The sequence below is a fragment of the Helianthus annuus genome, chromosome 13 (assembly GCF_002127325.2).
Source record: "Helianthus annuus cultivar XRQ/B chromosome 13, HanXRQr2.0-SUNRISE, whole genome shotgun sequence".
In the NCBI taxonomy this organism is placed as follows: Eukaryota; Viridiplantae; Streptophyta; class Magnoliopsida; order Asterales; family Asteraceae; genus Helianthus; species Helianthus annuus.
This window is the reverse complement of record NC_035445.2, coordinates 93,591,247-93,615,838: the sequence shown is the minus strand read 5'-3', so window position 1 is coordinate 93,615,838 and position 24,592 is coordinate 93,591,247. Positions and strand designations below refer to the sequence as shown.

The 24,592-nt window shown below is 35.4% G+C and overlaps 1 long non-coding RNA gene across 1 annotated transcript; it reads left to right on the top strand.

The window, feature by feature from the left end:
• The first annotated feature begins 17,993 nt into the window (after nucleotides 1–17,993).
• Nucleotides 17,994–23,009, top strand: LOC110902978. The gene is made up of 2 exons (XR_002571565.2): nucleotides 17,994–18,251; nucleotides 22,339–23,009. It is a non-coding gene; the product is annotated as an uncharacterized LOC110902978 (long non-coding RNA).
• The last annotated feature ends 1,583 nt before the right edge of the window (nucleotides 23,010–24,592 follow it).

The window sequence follows — 24,592 nt, the reverse complement described above, 5'->3', positions numbered from 1 at the left end:
GACACGATAATACTTAGTAGTCCGTCAGTCAGTGGTCCAAATTTATAGTTCAAAAAAAATTATAATCTTATTCTTTTTTAAACGACGAATTTATTTGTTCTGGTCACTTCTAGGACTTGAACGCATTATGATCTTATATTTGTAAAAATTTAAATACATATCACTTTTACAAAATAAAATGTCATACAAGTAGACCATTATATTCATACAATATTCCCAAAATTATTATTAGTCTTGAACTTGGTAACATTTTGGACATTTATAAATTAAGTACTTATAATCATATAAGTTTATAATATAAAAATTTATTAAAGCTTTTAGTCGTAACATTATCGGTTATTAAAAAAAACTATTACTTTAGTTTTGGTCTTTTCGAATTGGAATAGAAATTATACACGGGCAATACATTAGCACTTGTGAAATTTATCACTAACTAGATTATAGGCAAGCTGCGGCGTAATTTTTAATTGTCAACGCAATTTTAAAACAAAGTAATAAAGGTTAACTAAAACACAATAGATTATAAAAAGTTATATAATATCAATTAATAACATGATTGTGCATCATGTTGCTGGACTTTTTGCATTATTGCTTTATTATGCTTTGAGGAATTGTACTTTGGGTTTTTATTATGCTTTGAGGAATTGTACTTTGGGTTTTTTATTTGTTTATTTGGTTTATTTGAGTGGGCTCTTGGCCCGGCTTCCACGTGTGCTTGACACACGTTTAACTTTCCGGCTTATTTAGATTTTGTTATATATTCGCCGCATGTCTCTCTTTTTGTGTACTTTCAATCTATTTATATATATCTCTCTCTAGAAATGGTTCTCTTTCTAAACACTCTGCTCCCTCCCTCCCCCCCTCTCTCTCTCTCTTAAAAGTTGCACAATGCTCTATTGTGGTCTACTATCGGTCGTGTGGTTCACCACTGATGTGGTCTGCCGCCAATTGTTCTCTTTACGAGCATGTTCAGTGATTTTGTCTCCTGTTTAATTGCTCGATTGTTAGCTTTATGTTTTTTGGGGTTTCCTTTACTATACACCTTTTCCAATTGTTATTTTGATGTTTGAGCGTCATATCTTCGTCAGGTTTTTTGGTGTTGTTGCTTTGACATTTTAATCTCGTGTTGTTTTTTGGAAGATGTTTAGACGATGAGTCATTGGTGAGCCTTAACATGTTTATGGTTATCTTTGTTTGCCCGATTATTAGGTTATGATCCTACTTTTTGTGGGTTTCTGTAAATCCTAGCTTTTGGGGTTCTTGTTTTGATGTTTGGATCAAGTATATTTTTTCAGCATGTATAGGTGATAAGCCATTGGTGAACCTTTGATCTGTCATTGTTGTGCGTTTATGGGCTGGATTGCTACGTATGAAGTTTTTGGTTTATTATTTGGACATTTAAATCTGGTATTTTTTGGCACATCCATTGGTGAACCTTGTATATGATATGTTATTGTTTGAGCTTTGGATGTGGTATGTATAGGCAATGACCCATTGGTGAGCCTTAAGATGTTTTGGATGGGTTTCAGAGTTGTTGTTTTTTATGTTGTCTCTACTTTAGCTAAGTTGGATTGGTTTGAGCTTTTTGGGTTGTTATGGCGGTTCAATCAGGTTTATTTTCGAACATGCAAATGTTATGAATCACTAGTGAACCTTTTATGTGATATGTTTGAGTTTGACCTTTGTATGCGATTGTGGTTTAGGTGTGTCTTTAGGATTTCAAAACCGGGAGAGCCATACTATGTTATAGAAACTTAGGGTTGGTCTAGATCTAGGTGGCTCCAACGCTAGGACTTGTGTTGGTACCATTTGAGTGACGAACCAACAATCTGGACACTAGCGTGGCTTCGCTGGTGTTGTCATTGTTGTTGTTCTCTTAGTATTTGATGAGTATGTATCTTTGAATGGTCTTTTTGGTTCCATTGTGTGATATTTTTAGGTTATTATTTTGGGCGTTGAATATGCTTTGTGTTTGCACATACATAGGTGACGATGTACTGTTGAACCTTGTATGTTATATGTTAGAGTGTGGCTTTTGTATGAGCAAGTGTAGAGGTGGTGACCCATTGGTCAGCTGATGTATTGCAAAATACATCTAGTTTTCGTGTATAGTTTGTACACTTTTCGTTATGTTTTGTTTTGTTTTTAGGTAGAATTTGTATATTACTAAGACGTTTGCAATTTCCAGGTCTTGGGAGATAAAAGAAGTTGAAACGGGCGAAAAAACAAGCTAAGTAGGAAGAAAACCGAGCCCCGGAACGCGTACGGTTGATTGAACAACAAACGTTGAAGAATTCCAGGAAAATCACCCTGTCGCGTCGCGCGACAGGGAAGGGGAAGCTCCCTCTCATGACGCGAAGGAGGATATTGACCAAGTTGACTTTTAGAGCCCTTGCGCAACGCGGGGCTAAAACACAAACCCCCTCGCGTGACGCGAGGGCTGTAAAATCGCAAGAACTTTGTTTTGTGATCAGGATTGCAATGATATAACCAAATCTAATTCATAATTAACATAATTCAACTTGGGGACGAATCTAGAGCTAACCCTGGGCGATTTTGGAGCTTGTGAAGAAGAAAGTTGCAGAACTTAGTGCCCGGAATCATCAAGGTTGAAGAACCGAAGCATAAGGATCGAAAATAACAGGTTTCAACTTTCGATTTCTTAGTTTCTTTGTTTCCATCATTCAATCCATGACTTTTGCATATAAATTTTGTTTTGTTCTTGTTTCTACCATGATTCCAGGCTAAACATTATAACGCTACCTAGGTTAATGATGAATACATGATAAAGTTTTGATTTTTATCGGTTTTGATTCGTGCTTGTAGTTAATTAACAAAGTAACGACTTTGGTTTCCTGATTTGGTGTATACACGTATCTACACTTGTGTTGAGTACATGATTATAACTTCACATGCTTCCTTGTTGAATGTCTTTCATTGATAGGTTCATGTTAGATCAATTACTCTGTGACTTTGATTAGTTTATGGTTTGCTAGACGTATTATCCGTAGAAGTTATTCTCATGAATCAAGTAGGTCTAGGTGTTCAACTAATCTTAATATCCTTGAGGTGTGAGATTATTGATCTGTCTAGGTTGTTAGATTACTAGGGTTAGGTACTTTGTGAGAAGACCGCCTTAGTTTCCCTTATAATACTTGCTTATTGAGTCGAATTAGATTCCATAGTTGCCCTTGACTTTCGCATTGTGAGTTAGATTGTCAATTAAGGGTACTTTATTAGTATAGTTGGAAAGCCCATAAGGGAATCCACTAAAACCGGTACTTTAACAGCATATTAGGTTTCCATAGGCTTCTTCTCAAGAAGGGTCGAGGGTCCTTTAGCTTATCCAGTAAGTTTAGTACTTTAAGATCCCGGTTCCACAGCAGTTTCATTACCGATAGAAAGCCAGCCGGATACGTATAGGATTCTGACCTAGGTAGTGTTGTTATCATCATCTGAATCAACCCAAAATCCCAATTTGCGTCTTAGTTCAACTTTAGTTAGTTTTTAATTAATTGCAATTAGGATATTAGAACACCCCCTTCAAAATATAAAAAACAATTTAGTCGTTTCAGTAGATAAATAACTCAGTCTAGTTAACGTAATTAATAGAGTCTCGTAGGTTTGATATTCGGACTTACTTAGATATTCTAGGGTCGATCGGTTCAGTTGCCTGTTAGCAGTTTAGTTTTAGAGAGTCTAGAATTTAACTTGGTGTCTAGTTTAGGGTCAGTTTAGTTATTAATTGTTAAACTACTTTTAGCACATCATCAACCTTTAGACGCTTTGAATGCATGTTCAGATTTGTTTATGTTGTCCCTTTATTGTTCAGTTTGCTCAGTTTCAGTTTTTTGGTGAATCTAGATGGGGTTGCAAAGAGTGGAAACGAAACTACTAAACTTTTGGCTAATGGGGTTCATACGGTGTTCAAAGGACATGCCCCGTACGACTCGACTTGAAAAGAAAAATCAAAGTGAAGTCGAGGAGTCGGGATAAGGTTCGTGGGGGTAAAAGGTGGTCAAAGGGTATGAACCTGGATGGGGAGAAGATACAAGACGAAACGACGTCACAACCAGTTTCGGTTCAGTTTTGTGGGGTGAAAAGGGACACGAAGAGGCTAAACAAAAAGACAGGTTCATGGAAATGTAAGGCTGAACAAAAATCAGCCCACAATGATGGTTGGAAGAATAAAGAATGCTGGGTCCAAAACGAAACCGACTAGCTAGACCAATTGGAGGACCAAATGATGATCCCTGACGAGCTAGCCGGTTGTGTCACACACATACATTAACACGCTTTATGCACATTAGGGATTGTATCATAGTGGAGAAAGAAATTGGTAGGGTTGTATGTCTTAGCATTCTTAAACATTTACTTTAAGTTTTGTAATCTTTATATTAGCAATTAATATTAAAATGTGTTATGTTTTGATATTTCTTATTCCTTTTTGTGTAAAATTGTCGTTGTTACTCTCGAACTCCGATGCAATGCGGCTGGGCTTTATTCTAGTTATACAAAATTTACAACTAATGTTTTAAGGTAGTAACATATGTAAACCTAGTATTTTTTATTTACATTATCAGGTTGAACGGGACACGCGTAAAGCTTGTCTATCGCAACTTGCTAACCCCTTTGGTAAGCTCGTTGAGCTTAGTGGTTATCCTACAGTTCAACCATAACCTCAAGAACACGTTTGAGTTGTTAAAAACGCTAATGTCATCATTGGAAGTTGGCATTATACACCTATATATTTGCATACAAAATTACAAATTAGTAATCATTTATTTACCAAATAATGAGAATAAGAATGAGAAAAAAAGTGTAACGCTACTTAATAAGAAAAGGCTCGTTTACATCACTGTGGTTATACGCTTATTTGATGCACATTCAGTCATAAAATTTAATAATAACTGATTCATCATCGCCAACATGAATACACATAATAAAAAAAAAAAGACAATTAGACGTAAAAGGGTCCCAAGTTATTCTAATGAAAATTATTGAGCAAAAGATGTTTGTAAAATCGATATTGTAGGCTCAGAAATCGTGGGTTAACTGGTTGCTTGTGTAAGCCTTCTCAGTTTACAAAACCCGTATTTTACACATCATAGCCTATTTACAAATATTTATATCTTATGGATTAACAACAAATCGTTTATGCCTTATGTACTGTGACAACCTGTAATTAACGGCCTTCTAATTACGCGATCAACAAACGTTTAAGGCGATAATGTTGTCTAAGACGCGAATTAACTTAGTTAGGCTTTTGGAATGCCTAGGAACACCTATCTGATTTTACAGTGCGCGTATGGTGATTTTCGGGGAATCTGCTGAGTATTAAACGATAACGAACTGACACTGGACAAAATACCAACAACGCCAACAAATACGAATTTTATAAATATAATTTAAACATATGAATTCGGTTTTGCAAAAGTATCACGCTTTCGAAGGTCACAAATCACATACGGGAACGAAAAACGCGACTGTGGGAACGCACCGGCAATGAAACGGGAGCATCAGACTCGTTTATTATCTCGAAAACTGAAATATTATGATATATTTAGCTTCATAATAAATTTTTAATATTCGCAGTCGAAATCGGATCGAAAAATGGACTAGAGACGACAATCGAAGCATCTGACGCGATTTTAACGCTACGGACGAACGTACGCAACTAATATCGATTACCAACAAAATTTTTCGTAATTTTGACTTTCAAAAAAAAAAAAAATTGTTTACGACATTCCACGAAGTTTGGATCAACACGGGTCAGCTCGGTTCGGGTTCGGGTCAACTGCGGTCAAACTCAGTCAATGGGTCAGATTCGGCGTCTTGGGTCAGCCGGTCAATGTGGTCAACTGCCGGTCAATGTGGTCAAGCTCGGGTCAATGGTCAAACCGGAATGCACGTGTATCGAGACTTGGTAATGTTTGACAAACGCGTTTTGAATACTTATACAGTTATATTATCATTGTTTTTAACGTAGAACCAAGCTCTAAACCAAACCAACTAGTGAAACCGTATAACAACAATCACTCGGACTTGTATATAAACATGTGTATACAATTTGTATATATATTAGTTAAAACCGAACAGACATATCATGAAAAATTATATATATATACACATCCAAATTCTTAGCTTTGTTTATAAAGGTCTTATAACTAGAAGAGTTAAATATTCTACACACTTTATAAATCAAGTTATGTATATATTTTATTAGTTTTTATAGAATTTTCTATAAAAATTCCCACCAAATATTAGATACATTACTTGTATAGATATCCAAGATATTGTGTAAATCACAATCAAACCATCACCTTACCCTAACCTCACCCCACCCTAGCCCCCCAGCCACCTACGGCCAATTTAACCCCTCCCCATGTTGTGATGACTTCTTGAATGACATTATCCATACCTTTGTGTTTTTGTAATAATTACCATGGATCCTTATTTAACTTTAAATATCACATATCATTGATTTTCTAGAAAAAAAAACAAACATACACTCATCTCTACCTCTATACATACACGATCATACACACATACAACCAAAATTTCATTTTCAAAACTTTCTTCAAGAGTTTGGAATGTCAAAGCATCTCAGTGGGATTCAAGTGTTTTCATGACTTCTATTTCCTTCTTTTTAGTAAGTATTTTCACCTCCCTAAACTCCAGTTCTAACACTTTACAAATTTGTTTTGTGTAGATCATTCACCCATTAAAGTTTTTTTTTTTGTTAAAACAATTTTAAGTGAAACAAACATATTTTATATTTTAAGTTTTCTAAAAATATAAGAATACATTTTGGTTGTAGCAATAGTTGTTTGAGCCATTTTGTTGGTGATTTGGGTCTCGTTTGATAATATTTGGGGTACATAAATAACTATATATTTTCAAAGTTTGGGTATGTGTAACATCTACAACAAGGAACCATGATATGGACTTAGATATAAAAGTTTTGGATCTTTTTATGAGTATCATAAGTCTAAACATTTATATACTTTTATTCGTATCTTTGTATTTTCATCAAAATGATGATTATATAAATTGTAGTATCAGGTGAACTTTATGATAATGATTTTGGACAAAATAAGTATATTTTAACCTAAAATATACTTATTTTGGTAAATGGTTTTTCTTTTCTTTTTTTTTTTCGAAAATGGAACACTATTGTTTGGGGAAACTTGTTTTACGAAGTTTGTTGGTAAAGTAGTTGCACAAAAACCTTAGATGATGGTTATTTTGGTAAAAGTTTAAAACTATATATTTTGCTAACTATGCAATTTTGAGGATTTTTGGGAAAAATGGTAAGTATGTTACTTAACAAAAACTATATAGGTGTGCATTTTCCTACATAAATAATAACATGATCGAGAGATACAGATTTTTTTTTTTTTTTTTTTTTTTACATTTGCTATATATATGTGTGTTTGGATAAATGTGTAAGTCTGTGGATTTTGGCAAAAAGACATTTTCTTAAATGTATTTGGGAGGAGTAGGGAGACACAAGTGTATGTGTAAATGGAAAACTAGGTATGTGTGTATACCTGTCATGATTCGAAAACTGACACGTATGACAAATATAGTGTTTCTTTGTTACTATTTTTATTAAAAATAAATAAATAATAATAATGTAGATTATTCTACCAGGAAATATGTCATATTTGGGAAACAATTTGACTAAAACAATAAATATATAAATTATATTTATTTGACGATACGAAGTGCGGCCAGGTTAAATCATACAAATATCATTTGAACCCGGGGTTGGAAGTGAAACATGTATACATAGACGGATGGATCAAACGGGAATTATATGTTATATAATTTTAGCTATATTAATATCCATAATTAATTATAGTTCTAAATAAGTATATTTTGGGAAGTCGGGAAATACATCACCAACAAGTGCTGGGTCAAACAAGTCGAGTCAAACATTTGAAACAAGGGTCATATTTACACATCCAGTTGTGTTGGGTGAATCGATTACATATCAGACATGTATGTCTTAGACTTTGAACGAACCTTAAAGTATCTTGTTGTAATTAGGACACCTATAGGTCATCACATGCAATCGCGGGCTTTATTTGTCTTTGATTGGTAATTGGAGTAATTGCTTTGCTGAGCAGGTGAGTTCATAACCCCCACCTTTTCTAGTTTTACATTTTTACAAATGTTTTCGGGGGTGGAAAGACATGCAAGTTTTGCAAAAATAAACAACTTTTCGATGAACGAAAACTCATATTTATAAACCGTGTTGCGAATGAATTTCAAGGAACTTAAATGGTTTACGAATGATTTCGATCAAACATACCGGTTTTACAAATTTGATCCGCATATTACGAAACATGCATGATTTTCTAATGGGTACGGGTGACACAGTCGAGGTGATTCGACACAGTCGAGGGGATTCGACACAGTCGAGGTTATTCGACACAGTCGAGGTGATTCACACAGTCGAGGTTATTTGACACAGTCGAGGTGATTCGACACAGTCGAGTGATTCACACAGTTGAGGTGATTCGACACAGTCGAGGTGATTCGACACTAAAAACCGTCTACACAGGTTGAGTACTTCCTATGTCGCCGCATATGTTAATGTCCTCGCGAAACATTAACGATCAACCTGTTCATAGACGCTTTACATACCCATTTACAACATTAAAACTTTCATATCTTCATAAGATTCATTTGATGGAAACTCACAAACACATGAATTACAAACTTTGGTAACGTTTTTCAAACTATACCTAAGTAAGGGGACGCGCTGATCCTGCTTACAAAGGTTCGTTTGGGCTCGGCCCATTCTCTCTCGTGCAATGCACAAAGACTATTGTGGGCTAGACTCACAGTTTTTCATATATCATGCCATGAAAATAATTTTACTATATTTTCTCAACAACTTTGAAACCGGTTATCAAAAAGATTTATTTTAAATCTTTTCAAAACAAACTATGAACTCGCTCAACTTTATGTTGACTTTTTCGCATGTTCTTTCTCAGGTTGCATTTTCAAAACTATGGAATGGTTGGAATAGGAGAACCCATGGGATTTCGAGTACTTAGCGGGCGTTCATTGTTTAGAAGTCTTAGCTTATTTGCTTCCGCTGTGCAATGAAGATACCAGTCCAGTTACGCCAGCTCTGATATTTCGGGGTGTGACAGATTGGTATCAGAGCTATAGGTTTCAGCGAATTAGGTTTCTGTAGAGCTACCTAGGCTTTAACCTCTCTATCCTCTGGGGACTTAGATATCAAGAATTGAATACATACAGAACGCCTAGGGGTCGAATATGGGTTTCCAACCGTTGCCGAAAACAATGAGTCAACTGTTTCGATTTTAAACATGCACAAGAGTTGCGTTTGATACACGATACACGGATGATTACATACAGTAAGCAAACCTGGAGGGTTTTGATAACATGCATTTAGGACCTTTGGAAAACTTATGTCGAAACTCATTAGAGGTCCTCACTTAGAAACTGCGACTATTAACTCGCGCAAACGCCATTATATTATGTCGTCTATGCTATCTTACTTACCAGAGCAGGTAACCTACACGGAACAAATCGCTAGTGCACGAGTATACATGAAACTCAAATTATACGTCAACGGATGTCGGAGTACATCACACACGACTTTCGAGGCATGGCCTTGGGGAAACCACAAATGGTCACGACAACAACGATGCTAATCTTGTCAGCGGGAGAAACAACAACCGAATGCGGTACTTTGCCACGTGATCCTGCAAATGACATGAGTCACGCTGAGGTACGTTACAACAAGATTTCACAACAGTCGATACTTAGTCTGAAGAGACTCACAATGTTTGGCGCTGCAAAATAAGTCACATGTCATTGCATTCTCCCTCCCTCATTAATGGAGATTACGCTATGTTCGGAATTCTAGGTAAAGTCCTTACATTTCTTTTGTTGAAATTTCGACTTCTTGCATATAGTGAGTAGATCTTTGCATTTCTACTCCCCTTAATGGCCATTGCATCATGAAGATTTTATTTCATGATAACGAACACTTAATTGCTTCATTCTTGACAAATTCATATGTTACACATGCGTTGTTCGTTACGCATGTGGCTTCGCTCGAAATTGTTGCTTTATCAACGTTCAATATTGTTTCGCTATGTCGAATTTTACATTGTGATTTGGATGACCGTATTATTGCAAAACGTTGACTCTTTGATATTGGGTCAACGAACTCGTTGAAGCTCATTTCCTTTCAAGCTACATACATGGTTTTTCGTTGTAACCATGGCAAAACTCTCTTGTTGATACATGTAATCATTGTTGGATTACGCTTAACCCAAGTTCAATTGATTGAACTTGCTCGTTATATATATTCGATTCAAGATTCCATATGATGGATTGAAGCCATCATATTCGAAATAATCCCAACAAGCACTTCATTTGCTTTGAACCATAACAGGCTTGTTTGGTCTTTGACTTCATTGAATCGTTTCCTTGATCACGATCACCTTGTGGTGACGTTTTTCACAAATCTGAAGCTTGCACTAATCTCGTTTGCACACATCATGTAAGGATTTAATTAATTATTTATTTGTATTAAATCCGTTTTGTTGAATAATCATATTAAAGCAGTCTTAATACAATCGTGTATTAAGATAATGGTACACAAGTTCATGTCATATTTCAGTGTACCTCTTAACGGTTCTTTCAGCATCGATCGAACATTTTGTGATATTCATTGCTTTTTCATTTTCGATCAAAAACATTATTTCCTTGTTTCATTTTCAATTGAAAATCCTATGAGATTTGTTTGAAACAAACCTTCAAATTTACTTCGTTGAACCTTCAGTTGAATTCAACCACGGTGAACTTCTTTGATCACCATTATTGAAATATTTCAATCACTACGACACCTTGTGGTGTCGGTATAAACTTGTATCTTGTGCTAATCATGATCAGCCGTCTCATGCGAAATTATATATGCTCTTCGTTTGACACATCATTTAAATAGTCTTGATGCAACTATGTATTAAGACGATGATACACCGGGTTCGGTTGTATTTCATTTCGGTGTATCTTTGCAATTCAATAATTTCAACACGTTGAATTTATTCATTTAACGGTTTGATTGTTGACAAATCATTTTTATGATTCTATTTATTTGAACTTGTTACATTCGAGTTTCAATCATACAACAACCAACACAAGTTTCCGTTGGTAGTGAATTCTATTGTTTCAAAAATTGATTTGCATATTGTGAACGCTCATTTGGAATTCTATTGGTTGAAATTCCTCTTTTGTTGAACCCCATAAACTTGGTCGCATTGGTGATAGCATCACTACGCTTCGTTCATTGGACATCTGTTTCTTGAACAAACTCAGCTGAACCGTTGGGTTCTTATTGATGCAAAATATTCTTGCAATCACGTAATCTGAACAAGTTTTGGTTCAATTGCACAGTCTTTCACTTTGGTATTATTCGGACTTACCTGCGAAACGACGAAACTCTGAGGAGATAACGTAGTACAAATTTCGAGGACGAAATTTCTGTAACAGGGGGAGAATGTGACAACCTGTAATTAACGGCCTTCTAATTACGCGATCAACAAACGTTTAAGGCGATAATGTTGTCTAAGACGCGAATTAACTTAGTTAGGCTTTTGGAATGCCTAGGAACACCTATCTGATTTTACAGTGCGCGTATGGTGATTTTCGGGGAATCTGCTGAGTATTAAACGATAACGAACTGACACTGGACAAAATACCAACAACGCCAACAAATACGAATTTTATAAATATAATTTAAACATATGAATTCGGTTTTGCAAAAGTATCACGCTTTCGAAGGTCACAAATCACATACGGGAACGAAAAACGCGACTGTGGGAACGCACCGGCAATGAAACGGGAGCATCAGACTCGTTTATTATCTCGAAAACTGAAATATTATGATATATTTAGCTTCATAATAAATTTTTAATATTCGCAGTCGAAATCGGATCGAAAAATGGACTAGAGACGACAATCGAAGCATCTGACGCGATTTTAACGCTACGGACGAACGTACGCAACTAATATCGATTACCAACAAAATTTTTCGTAATTTTGACTTTCAAAAAAAAAAAAAATTGTTTACGACATTCCACGAAGTTTGGATCAACACGGGTCAGCTCGGTTCGGGTTCGGGTCAACTGCGGTCAAACTCAGTCAATGGGTCAGATTCGGCGTCTTGGGTCAGCCGGTCAATGTGGTCAACTGCCGGTCAATGTGGTCAAGCTCGGGTCAATGGTCAAACCGGAATGCACGTGTATCGAGACTTGGTAATGTTTGACAAACGCGTTTTGAATACTTATACAGTTATATTATCATTGTTTTTAACGTAGAACCAAGCTCTAAACCAAACCAACTAGTGAAACCGTATAACAACAATCACTCGGACTTGTATATAAACATGTGTATACAATTTGTATATATATTAGTTAAAACCGAACAGACATATCATGAAAAATTATATATATATACACATCCAAATTCTTAGCTTTGTTTATAAAGGTCTTATAACTAGAAGAGTTAAATATTCTACACACTTTATAAATCAAGTTATGTATATATTTTATTAGTTTTTATAGAATTTTCTATAAAAATTCCCACCAAATATTAGATACATTACTTGTATAGATATCCAAGATATTGTGTAAATCACAATCAAACCATCACCTTACCCTAACCTCACCCCACCCTAGCCCCCCAGCCACCTACGGCCAATTTAACCCCTCCCCATGTTGTGATGACTTCTTGAATGACATTATCCATACCTTTGTGTTTTTGTAATAATTACCATGGATCCTTATTTAACTTTAAATATCACATATCATTGATTTTCTAGAAAAAAAAACAAACATACACTCATCTCTACCTCTATACATACACGATCATACACACATACAACCAAAATTTCATTTTCAAAACTTTCTTCAAGAGTTTGGAATGTCAAAGCATCTCAGTGGGATTCAAGTGTTTTCATGACTTCTATTTCCTTCTTTTTAGTAAGTATTTTCACCTCCCTAAACTCCAGTTCTAACACTTTACAAATTTGTTTTGTGTAGATCATTCACCCATTAAAGTTTTTTTTTTGTTAAAACAATTTTAAGTGAAACAAACATATTTTATATTTTAAGTTTTCTAAAAATATAAGAATACATTTTGGTTGTAGCAATAGTTGTTTGAGCCATTTTGTTGGTGATTTGGGTCTCGTTTGATAATATTTGGGGTACATAAATAACTATATATTTTCAAAGTTTGGGTATGTGTAACATCTACAACAAGGAACCATGATATGGACTTAGATATAAAAGTTTTGGATCTTTTTATGAGTATCATAAGTCTAAACATTTATATACTTTTATTCGTATCTTTGTATTTTCATCAAAATGATGATTATATAAATTGTAGTATCAGGTGAACTTTATGATAATGATTTTGGACAAAATAAGTATATTTTAACCTAAAATATACTTATTTTGGTAAATGGTTTTTCTTTTCTTTTTTTTTTCGAAAATGGAACACTATTGTTTGGGGAAACTTGTTTTACGAAGTTTGTTGGTAAAGTAGTTGCACAAAAACCTTAGATGATGGTTATTTTGGTAAAAGTTTAAAACTATATATTTTGCTAACTATGCAATTTTGAGGATTTTTGGGAAAAATGGTAAGTATGTTACTTAACAAAAACTATATAGGTGTGCATTTTCCTACATAAATAATAACATGATCGAGAGATACAGATTTTTTTTTTTTTTTTTTTTACATTTGCTATATATATGTGTGTTTGGATAAATGTGTAAGTCTGTGGATTTTGGCAAAAAGACATTTTCTTAAATGTATTTGGGAGGAGTAGGGAGACACAAGTGTATGTGTAAATGGAAAACTAGGTATGTGTGTATACCTGTCATGATTCGAAAACTGACACGTATGACAAATATAGTGTTTCTTTGTTACTATTTTTATTAAAAATAAATAAATAATAATAATGTAGATTATTCTACCAGGAAATATGTCATATTTGGGAAACAATTTGACTAAAACAATAAATATATAAATTATATTTATTTGACGATACGAAGTGCGGCCAGGTTAAATCATACAAATATCATTTGAACCCGGGGTTGGAAGTGAAACATGTATACATAGACGGATGGATCAAACGGGAATTATATGTTATATAATTTTAGCTATATTAATATCCATAATTAATTATAGTTCTAAATAAGTATATTTTGGGAAGTCGGGAAATACATCACCAACAAGTGCTGGGTCAAACAAGTCGAGTCAAACATTTGAAACAAGGGTCATATTTACACATCCAGTTGTGTTGGGTGAATCGATTACATATCAGACATGTATGTCTTAGACTTTGAACGAACCTTAAAGTATCTTGTTGTAATTAGGACACCTATAGGTCATCACATGCAATCGCGGGCTTTATTTGTCTTTGATTGGTAATTGGAGTAATTGCTTTGCTGAGCAGGTGAGTTCATAACCCCCACCTTTTCTAGTTTTACATTTTTACAAATGTTTTCGGGGGTGGAAAGACATGCAAGTTTTGCAAAAATAAACAACTTTTCGATGAACGAAAACTCATATTTATAAACCGTGTTGCGAATGAATTTCAAGGAACTTAAATGGTTTACGAATGATTTCGATCAAACATACCGGTTTTACAAATTTGATCCGCATATTACGAAACATGCATGATTTTCTAATGGGTACGGGTGACACAGTCGAGGTGATTCGACACAGTCGAGGGGATTCGACACAGTCGAGGTTATTCGACACAGTCGAGGTGATTCACACAGTCGAGGTTATTTGACACAGTCGAGGTGATTCGACACAGTCGAGTGATTCACACAGTTGAGGTGATTCGACACAGTCGAGGTGATTCGACACTAAAAACCGTCTACACAGGTTGAGTACTTCCTATGTCGCCGCATATGTTAATGTCCTCGCGAAACATTAACGATCAACCTGTTCATAGACGCTTTACATACCCATTTACAACATTAAAACTTTCATATCTTCATAAGATTCATTTGATGGAAACTCACAAACACATGAATTACAAACTTTGGTAACGTTTTTCAAACTATACCTAAGTAAGGGGACGCGCTGATCCTGCTTACAAAGGTTCGTTTGGGCTCGGCCCATTCTCTCTCGTGCAATGCACAAAGACTATTGTGGGCTAGACTCACAGTTTTTCATATATCATGCCATGAAAATAATTTTACTATATTTTCTTAACAACTTTGAAACCGGTTATCAAAAAGATTTATTTTAAATCTTTTCAAAACAAACTATGAACTCGCTCAACTTTATGTTGACTTTTTCGCATGTTCTTTCTCAGGTTGCATTTTCAAAACTATGGAATGGTTGGAATAGGAGAACCCATGGGATTTCGAGTACTTAGCGGGCGTTCATTGTTTAGAAGTCTTAGCTTATTTGCTTCCGCTGTGCAATGAAGATACCAGTCCAGTTACGCCAGCTCTGATATTTCGGGGTGTGACATGTACAATGACAAACACCCAAACGACTATCAAAGCTGAGAGGCACGGCATGTTGCATAAAAAATGCCAAGCCAAACGTCGGGCACCGTCACAACCATCATATTCATATATCATAGCTAAACTAAAATTCACCCAAACTGATTACATCCAACTTTAAGCCGCATGTGCAACTCATATATACACAACAAACCAACAAAGCTTTAGGCACAACAAATGATAGCAAACCAGTGTTGCAATAGATAATATATAAAGAGAGGTACGCCTTTTGAATTAAAGTCCAATAAGTAGTGACAATCGGATAGGCAATAACACATGAACAACAACCAAAGCATCCAGATGTTATAAATCAGATGTTATAAATCACATTGATTGCCTTGTAAGCCATAACCGACAACATAACTCAAAGAAAATCAAGCTCATAAGCTTCAAATGGCTGCAAGTATATCTACCAAGCCAAATAATAAGCATAATCATAGCCTCAGACTCATATATGACCAACAATCGGATAGGCTAGTACACATGCAGAACAACCAAAAGCAAGAAAATGTTGCTAACTGTTTATATATAAACCATACAACATGTGTTCTAAGTCATAACCGAAAACATATCTCAAAATAATCCAAGCTTTGAAGCCTCAAATGACTACACTAAAATTTGCCACGCCCAATAAGAAGCAACATCACAACCATAACTCTTAGATGAACAACAATTCATCTTCGTCGAGGAACAAACCAACTTTAAATGTCAAACAAAACAAAAACAAAAACAAAGTAATCGAATCTGCTGTAAAAATAAGATCTCGGATAGGGGTGTGCAAGATTCAGGTTTGGACCGAAAAACCCAAGAAACTGACATGAACTGACTCGTGAAACCCGAGAATACCTTTATCCAGTTCCGTGTTCGCTCCTAAGAATTAATAGTTACCAGTTTTTGGGTCGAGTCGGTCTTAACCGGATTAAAACCCGACTAAATCCGAGTAACCCGAGATGACAAAAAGAAGTCTTTGAAGCCAACATTGGACGTGAAGTCGGACATTAAATAGAATAAATTGTGTTTGATTTAATTTTGAAAATGGAGACACTAGTCTGCATTCCCGTGTCCTCTGATAAAGCTATTATTTACTTACTTCATTACAATAACTTTTTTGTTTCTATTTTGCAATATAAGCAAATCATCCGTCCTCGTCACCACTCCCAATTCCCAAGTCCTAATAAACCAAAAGACTCAGGTTGTTATTTAATTTTTCAATCCAATATATACACAAATGCATTGTTTCTTATCTAAACCACAAACAAATATAACAAAAAAGAACTAACCAGATAAAAAGATGAAGCAATCAACGGGAGTACATACACCAGTTGGACCCTCGTGGAATCATGTGCTAAAGAAAGGTCTTATCATGGTGTTTTACAAGCATAGAAAAAGAACAAACTTTCTTTATTAAACCATGCCAAGCTATGCACCACCGTGAAGTCACTAGAACTCAATCATCTACTGAGTCTTTATTGAACCGTCCATTCTAGGTCACTCCAGTAGTGTCATGATTACATTCGTCGTATTGTCCACACCATATCACCATCGCTAACAACTTATTTGTTGATTTGGTCCTATAGCTCTTTCATCTCATCTTCATCATTTTCTCGGTCTCGGTCCTTAACCTGTAAGAAGACCTTACCGAAATCGTGACCAACAGATACTCGAAATGAATAATGAGGTCCATTCTTTAGTTCAAGTTTTCATATGGTTTCGGTTCTCGGGTCGGGTTTAACCCAGTTCGGTCCAATTTCTTGCATTCGCAAAGCCCTAAACTCAGATGAACACAAAGGTTCCATCTTCTTAGATACCAGCTTAGACGGTAAACAAACCGGTCAAAATTAGTCAAAGTAACCAAAAACACATGACCCAAAATGGTGAACAACTGTTTTACCTTAGAAGTCCAAAAGCCAAAAAGAAGAACCAAACCAACAAAACACCATAGGGTATACCACTTAAGCCGTGAATCATCACAACGACGAGAAACAAAACATAAATACATTGTTAAAATGTAAAAATCAAACGAACCCCACAAACAAAACAATCGTTGGAAAATCCGACCCAAAAAAACCCACACGTTGGAAAGTACGACTTAAAGAAACCGACCACAACACATAATCAGGTTTACCTATCAAAGAAAGAAATGTAGGTAGAAGACGTGAAACAACCACTGGAGCTCACAGACGAAGGTGGAGAAAGATATCGGTGGCGATGATAAAAAGGTGAGGCGTGCAAATGAAACACAAAATAGAAAAAATCGGGTTATAAACCACTCATGGGTACAAACCAAAATTGCATAGGTACAACATCTATATACACATAAAAGTAACATAGCTATAGGTGCAACACCTCAAAGCCCACTTATGGTGTAAATTGATATTATATAAATGAAAGGTGTCATAAGGGGTAGGGGTGAGCAAATTTCATGTACCTGAAGTGAACCAGCAACTACTCGACCGGATACCCGAATTGATTGAAAACAAAGAATCGATTACCCAACCCTTTACATTGCTTCGATCATCGGTTCTTTTTCATTCGGTACATGGGTTCTCACACAACATTCCGAGAACGATTTAGAAGTTCAAAATTGGTCCCAAATCTTCAATTTCATTCAAGATATTGTCCATAGATCCCCTGCTACTACTATAATCTTCAAAATTGCAATGGTGCAAGGTATGTTAAACCTAATTCAAATATTGCTTTCATCTAATTTGATCGTATAATTTAGCATAAGGTTCATCCAATTCAGTAACTTATAAGTATTTTGAAATATGCAAGTATTCCATACTTGATGGATGTTGAGTTTGCTTCCTTGTTTATCTATGCTTGCACTTTTTGCCCACCAAGTGTTTGATAGAATGTGTAAGGGAAAAACTGAAAACTGATTCATTTGTTACTAATCTAATTCTATTTAGTGTTTTTTCATATTGATATCTTCAATGGAATAGCATGGGAAGTTTATTTGACAATCGATTTTATTCAAACATATATCGATCTAATATAGATGGACCGACCTTCTACTTGATTTTCCTTACATTTTATGATTTCGGGTCTCGTTTTATTAACTCGGTTATCTTTGGTTCTGGACCGAGAACCGACTCGATACCCTAATATATGAATAATGGAGAACCGTATTTCGACCCTATGTACAATATCGGGTTCGGTTTCGGTTTTTTATCGGTCTAATTTTCGGGTAATTCCGGGTCGACCGAAATTTTGCTCACCCCTAATAAGGGGAAATACATATTTTGTATGCTGTAAACTTTTCAAATACTAATGGGCAAAACTTTTAGATATAAAGCAAATCATACAAGTAACTATTTTAGATGTGATAGTTAACAAGAGGATGGGAAATTTAATCACGGTAAGATTGTGAAGTTTTTTTTACATAAGATTGAACTAAAATTGAATGTTTAGGAAGTGGAGATTTTTCTGTTCCAAGGAATTCTCTCTGTACAAAATTTCAAAATGTAAGTAATTAATCTTTTGTTTGTTGTAAAGCCTGTGTAGCCATTCTTGTGAATGTCCATTATTGGGCTAGTAATAAGGGGGTGCAATACTCTACTTGCTTCTGAATATTTGCAGTGTGAGAACTAAAAACAATGGAAATGAGTCCCCACCATATCTACTACTCAACCACACTTTCATTTTATATATTTATTTTTAATCGCAATGGGATCTTTCATTATCAACTTCATACAAGAACATCATAGAAAGATGCTATAGTGGTTAGTGCATCAGTCAACACAACAAAACATATAGTACAAACATGGAAACATTGAAACACTAAGCTAAAGTGTCACCGATTGTTTCTAATAAACTTTGAACTATGTGTGACCAGTGGCGAAGCTTGAATTTCCGACCGGGGGGTCAAAAACGTATATACCTAAAAAAATTAGAAAACTGGGGGGCCGAAAACGTATATACCTAAAAAAATCTATACAAAAACTACATACTGAACACTTCTAATCGAAAAGTTCGGGGGGTCGGGCGCCCCCGCCCCCTACAAAGTTGCGCCCCTGTGTGTGACCCATTCAAATGCCATTTCTTTTATTTCTTCCACCAATTTGTATATAAAAACCGTTCAGCTCCTACATATCTTCCCACTCCTCATGTTCCACACACACACTCCTGAGAGTTAGTAAGTACACAACATGATTTACTAATTAATACCGGTACCGAACCAGTTATTTTTGGTACCAGTACCAATTTTTCTTGTTTTTTTAGGACCGGTGCTTTCATTATTGGTACCGGTACCGGTCCGGTACCATGCTCATCCCTACCTTCTTTCACAGAAAGACCAAGTCAGCAACTGTGCATCGGACCAAAACATGATCAGTTGACTCGTCAATATCCCCACATAACGCACATGTTACCATTTGTAGTGTCATGCCTTTATTTGCAAGGGCCATTCCGGTTGGGATTTTGCTGTCAATCGCTTTCCATGCAAAAAGTTCACCTTCGGTGTTGCAATTTTGTTCCGGACATAACCATTTGATGGCAAGTTTATATCCACATGCCAAGGTAGATCCCGTCTCACCATTCGAACTGAAAATCTTGAATCTTTATCATCCTTCCATCTTTGATTATGGTTGTTCTCTTATATAGTTTGTTGAGAGAGTAAGTTGTTTAAGGCTTCTATTTCCTTCTTTTCCTCCACATTCTAGGTGCTCTGGCCCCACCCCATTCCCACAAGATACCTCTAATTCCTTTCTTGTAACAAGCTTCCACTTTCACTCTTTTGTCTCTAGCAAGTTGGTAGATCAAAGGATATTTCGATTTTTTAATGGTCCCCAATTGGCCCATGAATCAGCCCAATTGAGTATTTTTCATTTTTCTTAAATTACTATATGCAGGCTTTCACTCTCTTTTTTTTCTTCCTAAAAGAATTGTCTTTCTAAAAGATAATTATTGCCCTCCCAAAGTCATTCTCTCTTCCAAAACAAAACAACCAAATCCAAACCTCATGCTACAAACACTTGTACACTATGTATTACAACTTATATACCATTCTCACATATCCACTCTCCATTCTCACCTTTTACTATAAAATCAATCACACAACTTCATATATTGCAAATCTTTACCATAAAACCCATCACATTTCACATATTGAAAGTCAACAAAATCAATCAGCAACCCGCAACCGATCATGTTATTGAATTAAAATAATAAAATCATAATTGTATATCGTAATAAAGTGAAAATAAATAGAAACTTAATATTTAATTTAAAGTTAAATCAAGTAAACTGAGAAATTCAAAACATGAATTAAATATAACAATTTCAAATTCACCATTAATTGTACAATACGCAGAAAGAGTTGTACTATTTTACCAAGTTCTGTTTTTTTACTAAAAGTCTAAAACATTAAGATACCTTTTTGCAGGCTTTCGCTCTCTCTTTTTTTTTCTTCCAAAAAGAATTGTCTTTCTAAAAGATAATTATTACCCTCCCAAAGTCATTCTCTCTTCCAGAACAAAACAAGCAAACCCAAACCTAGTGCCACAAACACTTGTACACCATGTAACAACTTATACCATTCTCACATATCCAGTCTCCATTCTCACCTTTTACTATAAAATCCATCACACAACTTCATATATCGCAAATCTTTACCATAAAACCCATCACACTTCACATATTGCAGATCAACAAAATCAATCAACAACCCGCAACCGACCATGTTATTGAATTAAAATAATAAAATCATAATTGTATATCATAATAAAGTGAAAATAAATATAAACCTAATATTTAATTTAAAGTTAAATCAAGAAACTAAGAAATATCAAAACATGAATTAAATATAATAATTTCAAATTCACCATCAATTGTACAATACGTAGAAAGAGCTGTACTATTTTCCCAAGTTCTATTGTTGTACTATTTTACCAAGTTCTGTTGTTTGACTAAAAGTCTAAAACATTACAATACCTTTTTGCAGGCTTTCACTCTCTTTTTTTTCTTCCTAAAAGAATTATCTTTCTAAAAGATAATTATTACCCTCCCAAAGTCATTCTCTCTTCTAGAACAAAACAACCAAATCCAAACCTCATGCTACAAACACTTGTACACTATGTATTACAACTTATATCCATTCTCACATATCCACTCTTTATTCTCGCCTTTTACTATAAAATCCATCACACAACTTCATATATTGCAGATCTTTACCATAAAACCCATCACACTTCACATATTGCAGATCAACAAAATCAATCAACAACGTGGAATGGGGTGGGTTTGGGTCGCGATTAAGATATTTATTGTCTGTTGAATGGTTGTTTCTTGCGCACTTTCAACATATGGTTGTGACCCGCCGGTTGTGAACAACGTTCGGCATATGGTTCTTGATGGTTGAGTAGCGATCGACGATGTGGCGGGGGTGATCGGCTTGTGAACTGGCATCGTCGATCACTACTCAACAAGGAGCTACTATGTAACAAGGTTATGCAACTAATTGGTGCAGGTTCCTAATCGGGTCCCTAGTCTGGTTGTGTAGGTTGTTTATGTGTAGTGTAGGTTCAGACTACACTACACACATATGACATTATGTACTTTGGTTGTGTAGGTTCAGACTACACTACACACATGTGCTGATGTACACTTTTATTAATTTTTTGCTACCAAAAGAAATGTGTGTGCCCCAACACCAGAGCATCAAAAAGTCATTATCCTTTTCTTAAAGGCGTAGTTTATTATCCAAACATTTTTTCGGTCTAAGATACTTACATTTTTTCAACGATTTTCTTGATAGATTTGTGGTGACAAGTTGGAAAACACCGACCTTCGGGCACGAATTCACAAACTTGTGTGGAATGTGTTCATAAAACCTACCACGTTTGAGTCGAGATGGAATGACCTAATGGCCGAGTTCGAGTTAGGTGACAACAATTGGCTGAATGATATGTTCGAAATAAGGGATCAGTGGGTGCCGGCTTATTTCAGGGATTTACCCATGTGTTGTCTGATGAAAACAACTTCGAGGTGCGAGAGCTCAAATTCCTTATTCAAAGTATATTCATCATCAGGCAATACACTTGTCCAATTTATGCTTTGTTAAGAAAACACATTGAATGCTCAACGCTTCGAACACCGTCGTCTCCAATACGAAACTACAACAACGTCACCTAAAATGTTGACAAGCCTACCAATAGAACGTCATGTGTCATATGTATACACACAGAACCTTTTCAATGAAGTTCAGAAGGAAATATACAAAGGGTTGTATTTGTGTGGTCTTGATCACACAGAAACAAGTGATGGTGTTAGGATTAGCTCTGTTAATCATCACGACAAAAGCAAGGGTTAGTTGGGGAGTTCAAGGTTATGTTCATAGTTTCACAATTTTTATTCATTCTACTAACATCGTTCAGTCAAATATGTATGATCACACCTGATTTAATGTGCAGGTAACTTTCAATTTGAGTGACGGTACTATAGAATGTTCATGTCGAGGGTTTACACGTATTGGGTACATGTGTAGGCACATTTTCTGTGTCTTCAGGAACATGAATGTTGATGCTTGAGCCAGGGAAATTATGCTGAGTCTAAGCCTTCTCTAAGATTTATATCTGTTTATTATTAAGGGTATAAAGGACATTTCACAATTTTTAAACAGTCAAACAGACGGAAAACTGATGGAGGGACGCAAAGTGTTATGAATTTATAAGTTCAGGGGCTCAAAAAAGCAAAAAAAAAAAAAAAAGAATTTAGGGGCTCATGTTGATGTTTCGCTCATACCACAGGGACGCAAATTGCATTTTTCTCTTAGTATTATGATAGCATATAAAATGATATCGATTCGAATCTTATCAGTGTATCATAAAATGAGTCGGAAAGACATTTTTTTGAGAATATATGAAATCGGAAGAATTTAACTTATTTTATTATGACTCACTTGAAAGATGGTTTGAAAATGGTTTTTCTAGTGTTATAAATTGTAAAGACGAAAAGTCATTCTCATTAATGTGCTTATTCCTACATATTTTTCATCTTTACCATTACTAAATGATGATACATAAGTAAAATTTGGTATGCAAATTTGTTAAGTATTTTTTTTTCAAACGATAAACTTCATTAAAAACTAGCAAGGCCCTAGAGATAATACAAGGGAACTACATTATAATTAGAAATTGAAACTACACCAATTGCTCAAGTAAACCGATTTGAGGGGACAACGATTCTTGATCCCAAGGAACACCAAAGATTTTATATCTTCCATCCTCTTTTCTCTCGGATTCATATAGTTTGAGAACTCCTTTTTATTCATTGTTTTCCAAATGATCCAACACGCTGCCATGATAATGCCATGAACTACCTTCCTCTTAGCACGTGACGAAGGGAGAATTTTATGCAATTTGAGGGGAACACCAAAGATTTTATATCTTCCATCCTCTTTTCTCTCGGATTCATATTGTTTGAGAACTCCTTTTCATTCATTGTTTTCCAAATGATCCAACACGCTGCCATGATAATGCCATGAACTACCTTCCTCTTAGCACGTGACGAAGGGAGAATTTTATGCAATTTGAGACGATAAGCAGTATACCACACCATGAGCTGATTTCATTCTAGATTGTAGAGGCGTAGTAACAACCCGTTAAAAAATGGTTTGCCGATTCATCCACCTCTCCACATAAATGGCATAACATTGAGCTCGTGTGAATGTTCTATCTAGCCAACCCATTAAGAGTTGGAATTCGCCTCATCTCACCTTTCCATACAAAAATATTAACTTTACCTTTCCATACAAAAATATTTAAGAGTTGTTCCACGCCATTATGTAGCCATTGTTCGCTATTGTGGAGTTATACAAAGACCATTTTCATTGATGAGACAAAAAAGGAACCCGACAAATCTTCGACCCATCACCATTTTCATTGGTGATCATAGAGGTATCACAACAAAAGTACCATTAAAATATATTTGATGAATTCAAACATGTCAAAGACTTATTGGTGGAAATACACGAACACACAAGTGTTGATTATATCAGTAGAATTTGGAAA